Source organism: Papaver somniferum, chromosome 8, assembly GCF_003573695.1.
Source record: "Papaver somniferum cultivar HN1 chromosome 8, ASM357369v1, whole genome shotgun sequence".
Lineage (NCBI taxonomy): Eukaryota > Viridiplantae > Streptophyta > Magnoliopsida > Ranunculales > Papaveraceae > Papaver > Papaver somniferum.
The window spans coordinates 9471377-9484326 of record NC_039365.1 but is presented as its reverse complement, the minus strand read 5'-3'; positions in this window follow the sequence as shown (position 1 = coordinate 9484326).

The following is a 12950-nucleotide window of genomic DNA, read 5'->3' as shown; positions in this document are numbered from 1 at the left end:
AACCAAACCGCGTAGTCTTTATCTGATTTCATACCTGAAGAGAAAGTAAAGAGATGACAATGTCATTTTCGTATAAAATATGACAATTGGTTCAAGTTTGTATATACCCGATATAACAACTGGATGTTGAGGACTGCTCACTCCGATACGATACACAAAATATGGAGCTCCAAAATATGCAACCAACTAGGCATAGGTGGTGACATTATATTTTGAGGTTGCATACGTAGGTGGTGACATTTTCCTCCAAATGTGTGGATCACACACTATAAAAGAACTGATAAACTAATAATCCAAGTAAAGTTAATCAAAAAAAGTATATTTAGTGTCATCCCTTAGTCATCATAAAAGGCTCAATTATAGTATTCAAGAATTATACACATGTCCATTAGCCATCCCTACCGGAAGAAAAATTATACACACAAACACCACATAATAATAATAAAAATACAGAGAGTAAATTAGAAGACAAATAGTAATAATATAACAGCTACTAGTCACTCCTTTATGGTCAAGCAAAGCAGTTGTCTCCTTCCTTGACCAAAAGGATTTATAAGACAAAAACCCTAATTAACACATGATAGTGAGCTTGATGAGAGTGTGATATGTTCTTCAATGGACATATATGCAGTTGGGGCAGGTAAAAGAACACCAGACATCTCACATGGGGCAATGGACCCATGGATACTGACTCATGTTTTGCTATTTTGTCTTAATGAATTTTTTTTTTGATCATTTTGGTACAAGTTTTGATATGGAAATCATACCCACTAAGTAGATATTAACAACAAGATAAAGATAATGAGATGGCTACTTGGAAAGCCTAGTACTTGTTATTTATTAACAACTTATACTTTTTGGAGGGTTGGGAAAAAGTTGAAACCAGAGAATCAATCTTAAGATTACAGTTAGGCAATGTATCAGAGTAATTTATATTATTAGTTGAAATTATTTTAGTTTAGGTGTCTTCGAATTAGCCCCTCAAAATTTTGATACTGGCAATTTAAGGTGCTTTAAAACAAATGTTTCTAAGGGTGCAAATTAGAGTTGTAGATGGCTCGGTTCAGTTCGGTTTCTTCTAAAACCCGAACAAAAATTGTATTATTCCGTTTTTTATTTTCAGAAAAAAAAAAACCAAATCAGTAGAATCCTCGGCATAACATATTCATTAGCGATACAATGGAAGGAGTTTTCTTGGACGACCAATTTTAAATGTAGATATTATATCAACAGTTAATATAAACGATTTAATCAATAATGGTTCTTCGGTTTGGTTTTACATCAAACCATGATATATTCATTAGTGATATAGTGCAAGGAGTTTTCTTGGATGGTAATAAATTTTAGATTTAGAAATTATATTAACAATTAATATAAACGATTTAACCAATAATGGTTTTTCGGTTTGGTTTTACATCAAAACCGACACCATTGACCTCGGTTTTAACATTTTAAACCAAAATCATTAATAAATGGCTTGATTAGTTTCTCTCATAATCGGTTTAGTTCAGTTCATTTATCGGTTATCCATTACTATGTACAACCCTAGGTGCAATGGATGGAGGATTTAATGCATCCAGAGTACCACAATGTATAAATTATCCTAAAATACTAAATATAATGAAAACCCAAAATAATAGTTTCCGGAGGCAATTAAAGCTGGAAAATACTATCTTAGCTTATTTTGGGCGGAGTTTAAAAATCTACGATAAAATAGAAAGAAATTTAAATTGCTACGCGAAGTATAATCAAATAATTTTCATGTTTCATGATGTCTTAAACACGTTTCACTTTTTCAACACTATGCGGTAATCAATATTACGAGGAATTAATGGTGTTGGTTAAAAACCTGTACCGAGTTTAAGAGTACACTTGATGGAGTATAGGATATATCAAGATGGTATTCGTAACATTTGAGTTTAGAAAAATTGGTACAAGTAGTATAATGACATACCCATTGCTGACTTCTGTAAGGTAGATATGAAATTGTATACCACCAATTGCAATGCTCTAACAAAAAAAATGTATTGTTACCAGGTGTGGATACCTATATTTGAATGATTGGGGGTTTTGAGTGTAATTTGCGAGAGATTAAGTAAAAACAATCGTCTCCTAAACCAAGAGAAATCATCGTACAAGGAATGTTTCAGTCACATGAGAGAAGGATTGAGTTGGTATTTGGGAGAGAAGCAAGAATATGAAATAGAGATATCAAATTAGTCCTCTGAGAGGTATGTTTAGATGATTCGATTAATGACCTACTTATAGTTGAACTCTCTAATCCCAAGTCAGTGAGATAAAAATTATTCGCCATGAGGCGTGCTCGTTATGTGATTAAAGGAATAACTAAAGACAAGTTATGCTGAGCATTTTATCCTTAAATTCCTATTATTCTCGACCAACTATTCTCTTTAGTGGTGAGAAACATAACATGGTTTTTCTCGCACGTGGCATATGCCACCGTACCAAGATCCTAATTAATATCCTTCCATTTGTGTGACTGAGTCAGTCTTCATGCTTATGTATTACTAGGGTAGTAATATAGTTGTAGAATGAAATAGAGGAATTCCCTAGTTTGTAAGTTATGACTAGGATGAGTCACGTGAAGGGCGAGAAATACCTCAAAAATCGCGTGTAGAAAATGAGATAAGATCATCCTCAGCTTTGCGTGGCCGGCCACATACAACTTGTGGAGGCCGACTCCTTTCTTGTGGGTCCCTCTGATGAATGTGCGAGGCTTCAGGAGGTTAATTTGATCATATTTTTGGATAAATTCTGTATGACATTTAAGTTACTAACCATGAGCATGGCTAGATGGCTAAGAATGATGCATGTGCGCTGGTACTGTATCTTGTATGAGTCTTAGGATGAGTTAGTAGTTCTCCGGTCAAATGATGCGGTTTGGTGTATACTCATGGATTTCAAGTGCCATAGAGTCACCGGTGACGTGTTCGGGAGACTTATAGTGAGGCTTGAAACACTTGACTTAACCAGCATATCTCATGTGAACGTGCTAGGAACTAGTCATGGATTGCGTTATGTGAGGAACATACATGAAAAACGTATCTCGTATAGATGTGCTACGAGTCAACCACGAGGCATGAGGGAAGAAATGACTAGTGTGATATCTCACAGAGATATACTAGGAATCAGTCACGAGGCCCATGTAAAGCGTGTGACGTGCTCGTGGGGCCGAGGCGTGAGTCGTTCTTACGGGATACTTAAATGTCTCTCATACTCATGAAATCAACATTGGATGCGTCATGAGAACGATGAGTAGACATGGCTAGTGCATCTCACAGGATGTTATACTAGGAGCCGTGTGTATAAGCCCTGAGGCTAAGGACCGAGTCTCGAGAGGCCTGGAGCTGAGTTTTTTGGGGCCTCGTTCCCGAGATACGAGTGGAGGCTCGCTCATATAGCATCCTTGAGTTTCTGAGTTTGTATAGTCGAGTATGTGCGGAAGAGAGAATTTTTGAACGGTCTCCTGGATGGCTTGATGTTGGTGGTGGGGCGTGAGAAAAGATAGGTACTTACTTTTGAAGTTACCGAGTCCATATGAGGCTGAGCGAAGTCTCTTTCATGAGGAGGCGAGCGGAGTCTCATTCATAAAAGTGGCTCAAAATATATTGGTGTCTCCCAAAATGTGGGTGTAATTCATAAATATAACATCACGACATGTAATTAGCATGTTGGTTGTTACTAAAATGTGGATTGCTGAAAGATGATATGTGATCCAAGATCAATCTGGTTATTAAAATAACCATGAACTGAGATATGTATCGTGCCTCGAAATTTACACCAAAATCCAAAAATTGTAACGTAACCCAAAGTGTGTCATTGATCAAATCTGTTCCACGATCCTATTAATCCAAACATTAATGCTTCACAAACCAAGTCTTTTGTACACCACCAAAACCGATAAACACATTAAATGGGCCTTATAAGTCTTAGAAAGTGGGGTTGGGACCCACCAAAATTCTGTAAGAGTCGGTATTTGTGGTGTCTGAGAAACCCAGTCTGTGTAGAAAAGTTGTAATAAAAATTCTGCATTATGACATATAACTGCCATAATTTCTCAATTTTTCAGTAAAGTTGTAATTCAACTGCTAATTCTTCTTGATGGTTCTCACAACAGAAAACTCATCAATTATTGTCCAATATCATCATCAACTTCACATAAATTTAAAAGCAAATCGAAAACCCTAATTATATTATCTGCTTTACTTTTGTCTCTCCATTCTCAGTTCAATCAACCTTAACACTTCGATCGATTCTTCCCTGTTTTTCGAAATCAACACCTTATCCTCACTTATCATCTGTCAACAAGAGTTTTACTCTCTGAATCGCCAAAGAAGAAGAAACTAAAGAAAAGAGAATAAAGAAGAAGATGAAGTCGAGTTTCTTTTTGACTGAAATTGTTTTTGTGATAAAACCAAAGATTATTTACTAAGGCACACATCCAAATGGATATGGGAAGCCAAAAGAATAGTGACAGGGTTTCCCTGGGTAGAAAACTTGGTTGCCTTAATAGCATTTGCGGGTGAAATGACTATTTTACCATTCACACAATTTGGATGATTCATTCATTCGGTAACCGAAGAACACGTCCAAGTAATCCATTTTGCATAACTTTTCAAGAAGTATCCAATGGTTTCATCTCTAGATTATTGTTTGATTAACTTCTGTTGATTGAGTTATATATTGATGAGCTTATGAATTTCGACATTCTCCTCACCTTTGGATTTGATTGTTTCTTCGTGACCACCAACAACATACCTTTTTGGAAAATGAAATTGTCACATGACCTAGAATATACCTCCGGGCTCAAAAATGTCCGATAATTCAAAATCCACACCTTTGATATTTGGTTGTTAAACCAAGGTCTAAGGTAAAAATAAAAGATCAATTTTTTATGTAGGATAGGAGTTGGACAATGTAAATGGTTCGATATAATCACGAAGAAAATCTACACAACTTTTCCTTGGATTAAATGTTCTTTTAAAGCATGAAATAATGAAGTTTAAGGTAATCAATTAAAGAGAAAAGGAAGAATAGAGGCATGGGAAAGATGGAAGGATCCAAATTAAGAGTCAAAAAGAAGAGAGAAAAAACCTATTCACATCTTGGTGAGGCCACCCCCAAAATCATAGAGAAGATAATATTTCTGGAGTTTTGATGGGAAAAAAGTGCGAAGCTGTGGTGTGGAAGACAGATCAAAGAGTGAAGTGAACAAGAGAAGAAAAAATATGGTCAAACCAAAAAGACCATCATCATGTTTGTGCACTGTGCAACGGTCTCTTTCTCTATCTCTCATAGTCACAGACACCTTGTTTTGATTTGGAATGAACCCTTTTCTCATTTCTTATATATTCTTTCCAACTATAAACCTCCAATTTTTCTGGTTGATTACCCGATCACATTGTCCATACACAAACACTCATATTTTAAACGATGAATATCTTTTGTTCTTTTACACATGGAAATGTCTAGGGCCAATCCTAGCTTATACTAGTAAGGACCCATGCAAAATTCTTTACGTGCATTTATGGGATGTCGATACCATCTTTCACTTCTGGTTGGCCTCAGGTGACACAAAATTTGCACGGTGACCTAAAATCTGTCAGTATAACTCAAAAGGGTGGACTCAGACCGATCTAACGACTGATCTTTGTTACGCAAAACTTCGGCCTAGTTACACTTCTGGTACAATAATTGGGTTGCGAATCTTTGCTCGTATTATACAATGTGAAGCCGCCCCAGCAATCTAACAGGTTCATAACTACGACACTACCGTTGATAAACACAACTAATATTGATTAATTAATCGACCAATACTCTTCGAAAGACCAGCTAAGATTGAGAAGATCAAGATTAGCAGGAGATTTTGCCATGTCAAAACAAAGGTCACGCATTAAAATAGAAGATTAGTTGTACTTGCACCTCGTAGTGGCACATCTTGCCGCGTCCCCAAAAAGAATGGAAACATGGGCACGCAGCAAAGCAAATAGAAGCCAGCCAGGGCGGGCATGAGAGGCAGGCAATGCCAGCCAGGTAACAAGACCTAATGGGTTTTGGTTTTTGTGTTTTGCATCACATGAAAGCCATCTCCATTAGTTTAGTTATCAGTACTAATCTCCTCCCTTTTCTATGTTTTCTTTTTTCTTACATCTCTTACTTTGATAAGTTATAACCCAATGAGATGCATATTCTTGCTGTATTTAGGATTTTTTAATTACTGTAAACTTGCAGTAACTGTCCCTTAAAGCTTGATTAGTAGTACTAATTTTGTTTTTCCAGAGTCGGAGAGACAAATTCTGCAACTTCTTTTACAATTTGTCTCAATTTCTCTGTAAACACCATATGATCACCTTTGTTTTTCCTACTCAATGTGTCTGTGTTGAGTGATTGCCAGAGAGATTAGTGTACTGATCAAATTAGATAAGTATCACTGTTTTAACTTAGAGACAGATCACTTGGATCTGAAAAAAATTAAAAACATCCCATGTAGAAAAGCTGAACCAAACAAAGAAATCTCCTTTTTCAACATGGAGGGATTTCATCTAACATGGGGCAACTCCGTACCGAACCCGGTCCGTAATCAGAAGTGCGCTCCCGATTCATACTTTAAATCGATTCGTTAACGTTGAAGGACGAATTGCAGATTAACACTTAAGATAAATGTATAAAAGTTTTCGGGTGCTTAATTTTGCTATTAAAGAGTTAGTATAGGACTTTTCTTTTTTTGCTCTTAGACTGCTATATCATTGAACTTATGTTCCCAACACAACAAGCTATCTAAAGAATGGAGAAATTGTCTAAACATATAGCGGGTTAATAATGCTGCAGCAGTGTGAGAGTAAAAAAAAAAGAAAGAAAAGAATCAATAAAATTCCGAGAAAAATCAAAAATAATTGGTGTATTGTGGGTAGGGGTGAACATGGGCCGATATGGATCGGTTTTCACCCCATCTGCATCCAATTCAATACGTTACGGATTTCAAATTTGGCATTCGCATCTAATCCACATCCAACGGATTTGCATCCAATAGATACACAAATGGACGGATTGGATATAGATAATCTAATGAATTTGTTTTAATTAAAATTTATAATAAAGAAAATAAAGCCAACACAAATGAGTCTTCATATAACCTACATATCCTATACATGTATAGGAAGATAAAAATATCATGTACAATAATACCCCAAGCAAACACCTTAAGAAGTGGGAATGTTATAAATACCTTCCATTTTTGTTGACCTTGCTCAAATACCCCTAAGGGTAAAAAATAATTTTTTTATAGTCAACTTGAGAAAGTTGCTTCCACTTTTTGGAAGCAACTTGTATAAAGTTGCGTCAACTTCTAGAAGCAACTTGTGCTAGTGGCGTCCACTTCTAGAAGCACCTTGTGCTAGTTGCGTCCACTTTTCCGAAGGTAGGGGTATTTTTAAAAGTTGAATAAGGGTATTATTTTAAGATGCGAATTTTGAGGGGTATTTAAAGAATGTTCCCCTTAAGAATTCCTAAATGATCCATAGTGTTTTTCAGAACTATATAAATGCACTTAATTTAACGGATATGGATGTTCAACGGATTTTCAAAATTATATCCGGGTCCGATCGGTAATCTGTTGGATTTATAAAATTCCATCCGCATCCAACCCATTAACAAACGGTCCGGACATCCATCCGCAAACGAACGGTTAGTCTCGATTAAATCCACGGATTATGGGCTAAATGCTCATCCCTAATTGTGGGTTAGATCTCACGATTTATACCGAGCGACACAAGTAGGAAGGATCCCAACCTGCCCACTAGTCCTGCTCTTGCTAATGTGCATTAGGCGGGTTGGGATCCCAGCCTCATTTTTCACTCCGTATAAACCGCATGATAGTGTACCTGCCCACTAGTCCTGGTCTTGCTAATGTGCATTAGGCGGGTTGGGATCCCAGCCTCATTTTTCACTCCGTATAAACCGCATGATAGTGTACCTGCCCACTAGTCCTGCTCTTGCTAATGTGCATTAGGCGGGTTGGGATCCCAGCCTCATTTTTCACTCCGTATAAACCGCATGATAGTGTACATTGTACATGGGATCATCCCTAGAAAACGAGAACGGATATACAGAACTACTATTATACGTGTACTAATAACCTGAATGTGGCTCAAAATGATTTGATGATTGGAATTAGTATATATTTTTCCTAGAAAGAATAAAAATTTCTTATTTAAAAAAAGTAGAAAAGGGTAAATAAATAAGAATAAATAATGTGAAAAAGAGAGAAAGAGTGTTGAGAAAAGAAGGAACCAAAGGATTCTCCATTTTGATATGATGTTGAGTTTTTGGAATTTGAAATTTTCGGAGAAATAAAATAAAAATGCCGAGGGAAGAGACAAAAAATACAAAGAGAATAAAAAGAAGAGAGAAGAAGAAAGTTGAATGAATGGGGGTGGTGGTGGGGATGAGAGTTAGCGACTAGTGCCATTCTGATTCTACTGGTCTTGGACTCGAGGGGACAACGTATATATCAATGTTCTTGAAACGGGCAGTATGAAGATCACAGTCGGTAGCCATTACAACTTTATCCGCAAATCCGTTATAACTTATAAGAAAAATGTAAAAAAAGAACGTTGACACTTTCGACTGTGTTAGCTGATATTTATCTTTGAATTGTTTTCCTAATCACCTGAATACTGTCTTCCAAAATCATATGTAATCCTTTTGAAATGCAGTGGCGGAGCTAGAGAATGAATGTCGGGGTGGCTTGAAAATATCATTGATATATAGTGTTTAGTGAAAATCCACTTTTACCAGATATTTACCGTTTAGTTCAAGCTATTTCTGCACCAAAATAGTTAATATCGAGTATCGGTCTCGTATCAGCCGGGTTCGATACACCTACACAAAAGATAATATCGGTTTTTATCGGTGATATATCGTTAGAACTAGAATTTCAAATATTTATAAAACCATAGTAAAATAAAAGCATAGTAAAAAATAATAAGAATCATGCATATATCTCAAATTCCAAAATACAAGGTGGTCAGCATTGTGATTGTTGTCTCATTATGCCGGTAAATCTTTCTTATTATTCTTCACTTTTATCTTTCATGTTTCCCTGCCTTGAAATCGAAATATGGTTTCCATCTTATACTCTATCATATAGTCATTGATTTTATATCATAAATATATTAGGACTTTTTATATTCTCCAATTGACGTTGTACGTGTTTGTAAAGACTAAATGCATGTTGTTGGAAAATTTATTCACTGAAACCGATATTATCGGTGTATAAGTAAAACCGATATATCGATCTGTACCGGCTTGTACAACCGATAATATCATTCGTTCTATCCTTGTATCGTCGATATTTTCAATATCGTATAGATATTTTTCGATACGCGGGCACAACCGATATTAACTACCACGGAAACTTGAGGAAAATTTCGAGAGCTTCTTCTTAATCAGTGGTATATTTGTGACCATCTCTTTCAATTTTCTTCCCCACAAAGATGTAGTGGAGAGATTGAGACCTGAGAGTTTGAGAGGAGTTCATGTTCATGGAGGTATGGAGAGGAATGAGGGGTGGGGTCCACTTTAACAACGTATGTCTAGGTTACCCTAGACAAACACAAAAAAAGCCGTTATGATATGGGGTTATCCTATTCCATGGATGTTGCGCTTTAAATTCTTCTTGAGATGGAGAGGTGGGAGATGTGGGCAGTAAACACCCACATACATTTGGTTGGGTTCAGTTCACTAATAATTTCTCCCATGCCGCGGCAGCTGCATCTTCTTTGTGCTGGCTACCAAACAAATACCCCCTTCACCGACTCATCATACAACTCTGTCATGTTTATATCTCCTCTTGTCTGCTTTGCATTTGTCTAGATATGCATCCTTTTTCTTCTTCCTAGGAAAAGGCCAATGTTAGTAAATAGTCTGGATTCTCCCCCTTGGTTTATGTTTATAACCATTTTTTTACTATTCCTTTTTATTTACTATAATACTAGTACACTATATTTACTATACTAGTACTATGCTGCAAGAATATGCCAGAGTATGTTGGCACTTTTAATAGCGATGATAATATTCGAGAGCTGCCTCTGTTAAATTAAAATGGGTAAAACTGTTGAATTTTAACAATGATATAATCGTTTGACTGAAAATGTCAGTGATCTGAATTCAAACCTCGTTAGCACAAAAATCTTACTAAATTCGAATATGATCTGGGTTCAAACATCAACACCAAAATCATACTAAACCCATAAAAATAAGAGAAAGTGAGGATATTAGTGATCTGAGTTCAAAATTAATGACGTGATATTCCTCCCATTGTAATTTCCTTTTAATGGTTAAAAAAAGATCGCAGTAAATAAACCAGATTTCAATGATTGATTGAGTTAAACAAGTTAAACTCTTGTTTGGACTAGCTCTCAATGTGACTTTACAAAACCATCACTCTTTGTCTTGCCTATAACCAAACATATGAAAGACAGATCATTGAGTAGACTCACATGATCATCTGACTAAGTTAAACTTTTGTTCTGTACAATTATACATCAAAGTTAGATGGATCATGTCCCCTAGTAGGTCCTATATTTGAGAATGAGAGAAGGTCCCATACACCACTAGGCACTAGTAAAGGAACCTAGTGACCTTCAATGGGTCATCCATCAACCTTATTCAATTATATGTCTATGATATTTTTCCCATAATATTAGACCAGTAGACCATAACATTGGAATAAGAAGGTTAGTTCATGGACCATTTTGGGTTCAATTTCATAACCTAACTTTTCAAATTCTAGTAGCCTAGGAAGACAAAGGAAGAAAATAGGTGAAAATCTTTTTATTTTGACTCTATTAGGGGACACAAAATCATGCTTTAAATCCAAATAAAACTACCCTTGTAGTCTCGTGCTCAACCACATCTTTAAAAAAAAATGTTTTAGTTTAGACAAAAATAAAAACAATTTTATTTTTGTAAATTTTATTTTTCCATATTGATGCAATGCCGAGTACATTTTCAATTATCTTAATTAATTTTTCGTATTCAAAAATTATCACCAAATTTTTTTGGATGAAGAGTTGCATTTTGAATATTCACTTCAGAAGCAGTTTGCTAGCACTCATTTAAGTTGTAAAAAATATTTAAGACTTATGAGTTTCATTATTGTTATCATTGAAAAGAATTTGAAACAAAAATCATTAAACTTGTAACCAAATAGACTTACCTTCAATTCATAAACATTGTATTTCATTATTGCTCAAAAAATCATTAAAAAAATTCAAAACAAAAATCACTAAACTTGCTCACCACTAAAACTGAAAAAAATGTTGTCAAATAAAATAGGATTTCCACACCAAATGATTAAACATAAATTTTTGTTTTGGAAAAAATCATTTTTATGGTACAAAAGTTAAAGAAATTCAACTGATCTTGCTAACAAAACAATCCATCTAATGCCCCACACCCTAGTATCTTAATTTGTTTTAAGCTATTAGTTTAGGCACCCCACTAGCAAAATTGCATGATTATTGGTCCCTTTTGCATGACCACTAAAAATGTATTTAGACTTGACAACACTAAGAACTTTCTTTTTGGCTCATTGTTAAATCACCCTTAAGTGACCTAATTAACTGAACTTGATCCCCATTAATTTTTAAGCTTAGTAAAATAATTCGAAAAGAAAATGGAAAAAATTAAACATAAACCCAAAAATAAGGAAAAAAAGGTGACATAAGCTCTCTTATTATTGGTATGATTAAGGGTTATCCTTTGAAGAAACAATTCTCTATTCTTCTAGAGTCTAAACCCTTTTTCATGGATTGATTTAAGGCAATAACAAAACTTATAATGAGCAATTTTGCACCCCACTACTATTGCTAATGAGTGAAAAGAGAGAATCCATAATTTGGCTGATCAACAGGAAGGTTCCTTATAGGATGAGGTTACATGGGTGATGACGACAAATCCTTTAAAACCTGCCAAAGCAATTTTGAATTTCTTTTCCGGTGAAAATGCATTTGGAACGTGATTTTAAATTGATTGTGAATGTCAGAAGTCATATTCTGATATATTCTAATTTCACGAGTAAAGATCAGATTTATCCATTGCACGAATCTTTCTACCCAATCGTCTAACTAGAAAATGCCGTCAATTGGGGTGGTATTTTCATTTTTTTTTCAATTACATTGGTTTGATCACGATGAATTGAACGGTGGCTTTAGATTTTATGCATTTTAAAAGAAAATTATTAGGATATAAAAATGTATTGTCATGGAGACAAAAACTAATGGCTCACTAGATAGGTATAGCTAGGGTTTCTAAGAAATTCCATGTTAGCTTAGCTGAGGTTATCCTTTGTTCTGTTAGACTATGATAATGGACTAGCATTTGATAAACGTGCTTAAAATCATTGTTAAGGTAATAGCTAGAAACAGTCCATGCCGTCAATTAATCTAATTTTAAAATCAGAACCATTAGAGCCTTAGAACCAATACTTTTCTACTTAATTTTATCTTCACATAACCTGATTCACGAAAAAAAAAAAAAAACTTTCAGAGATCTTCTTTACCTTTTAGGTAAAATATCCTGGCTTCGTTACTCCATGAGCGAATCCACCAAAACAAGTCATTTTTTTTTAGATAAAGACCTTCAAAAAAGCTAATGATCCCTCTCGACTGTTGGCAATATCCAAACTGGAGGCACATACCAGTACATAGAGGCATTGTTTGTTTTTTCCCATTAAGCTAACTCACGAGCTACAAAATTACAAACACGCGGTTGAAAGTTAAAAATACAAGCTACTAATTTTGAAGAAAAGAACTGAATGTCTTTTAAAATAGCATACATACGCGAGTCTCCATCAAACTAGCCAGCTGAAAATTGATCGATGAGAGTCTTAGCATCACTTTCGACTATGATATGAGTTAACTGTTGCT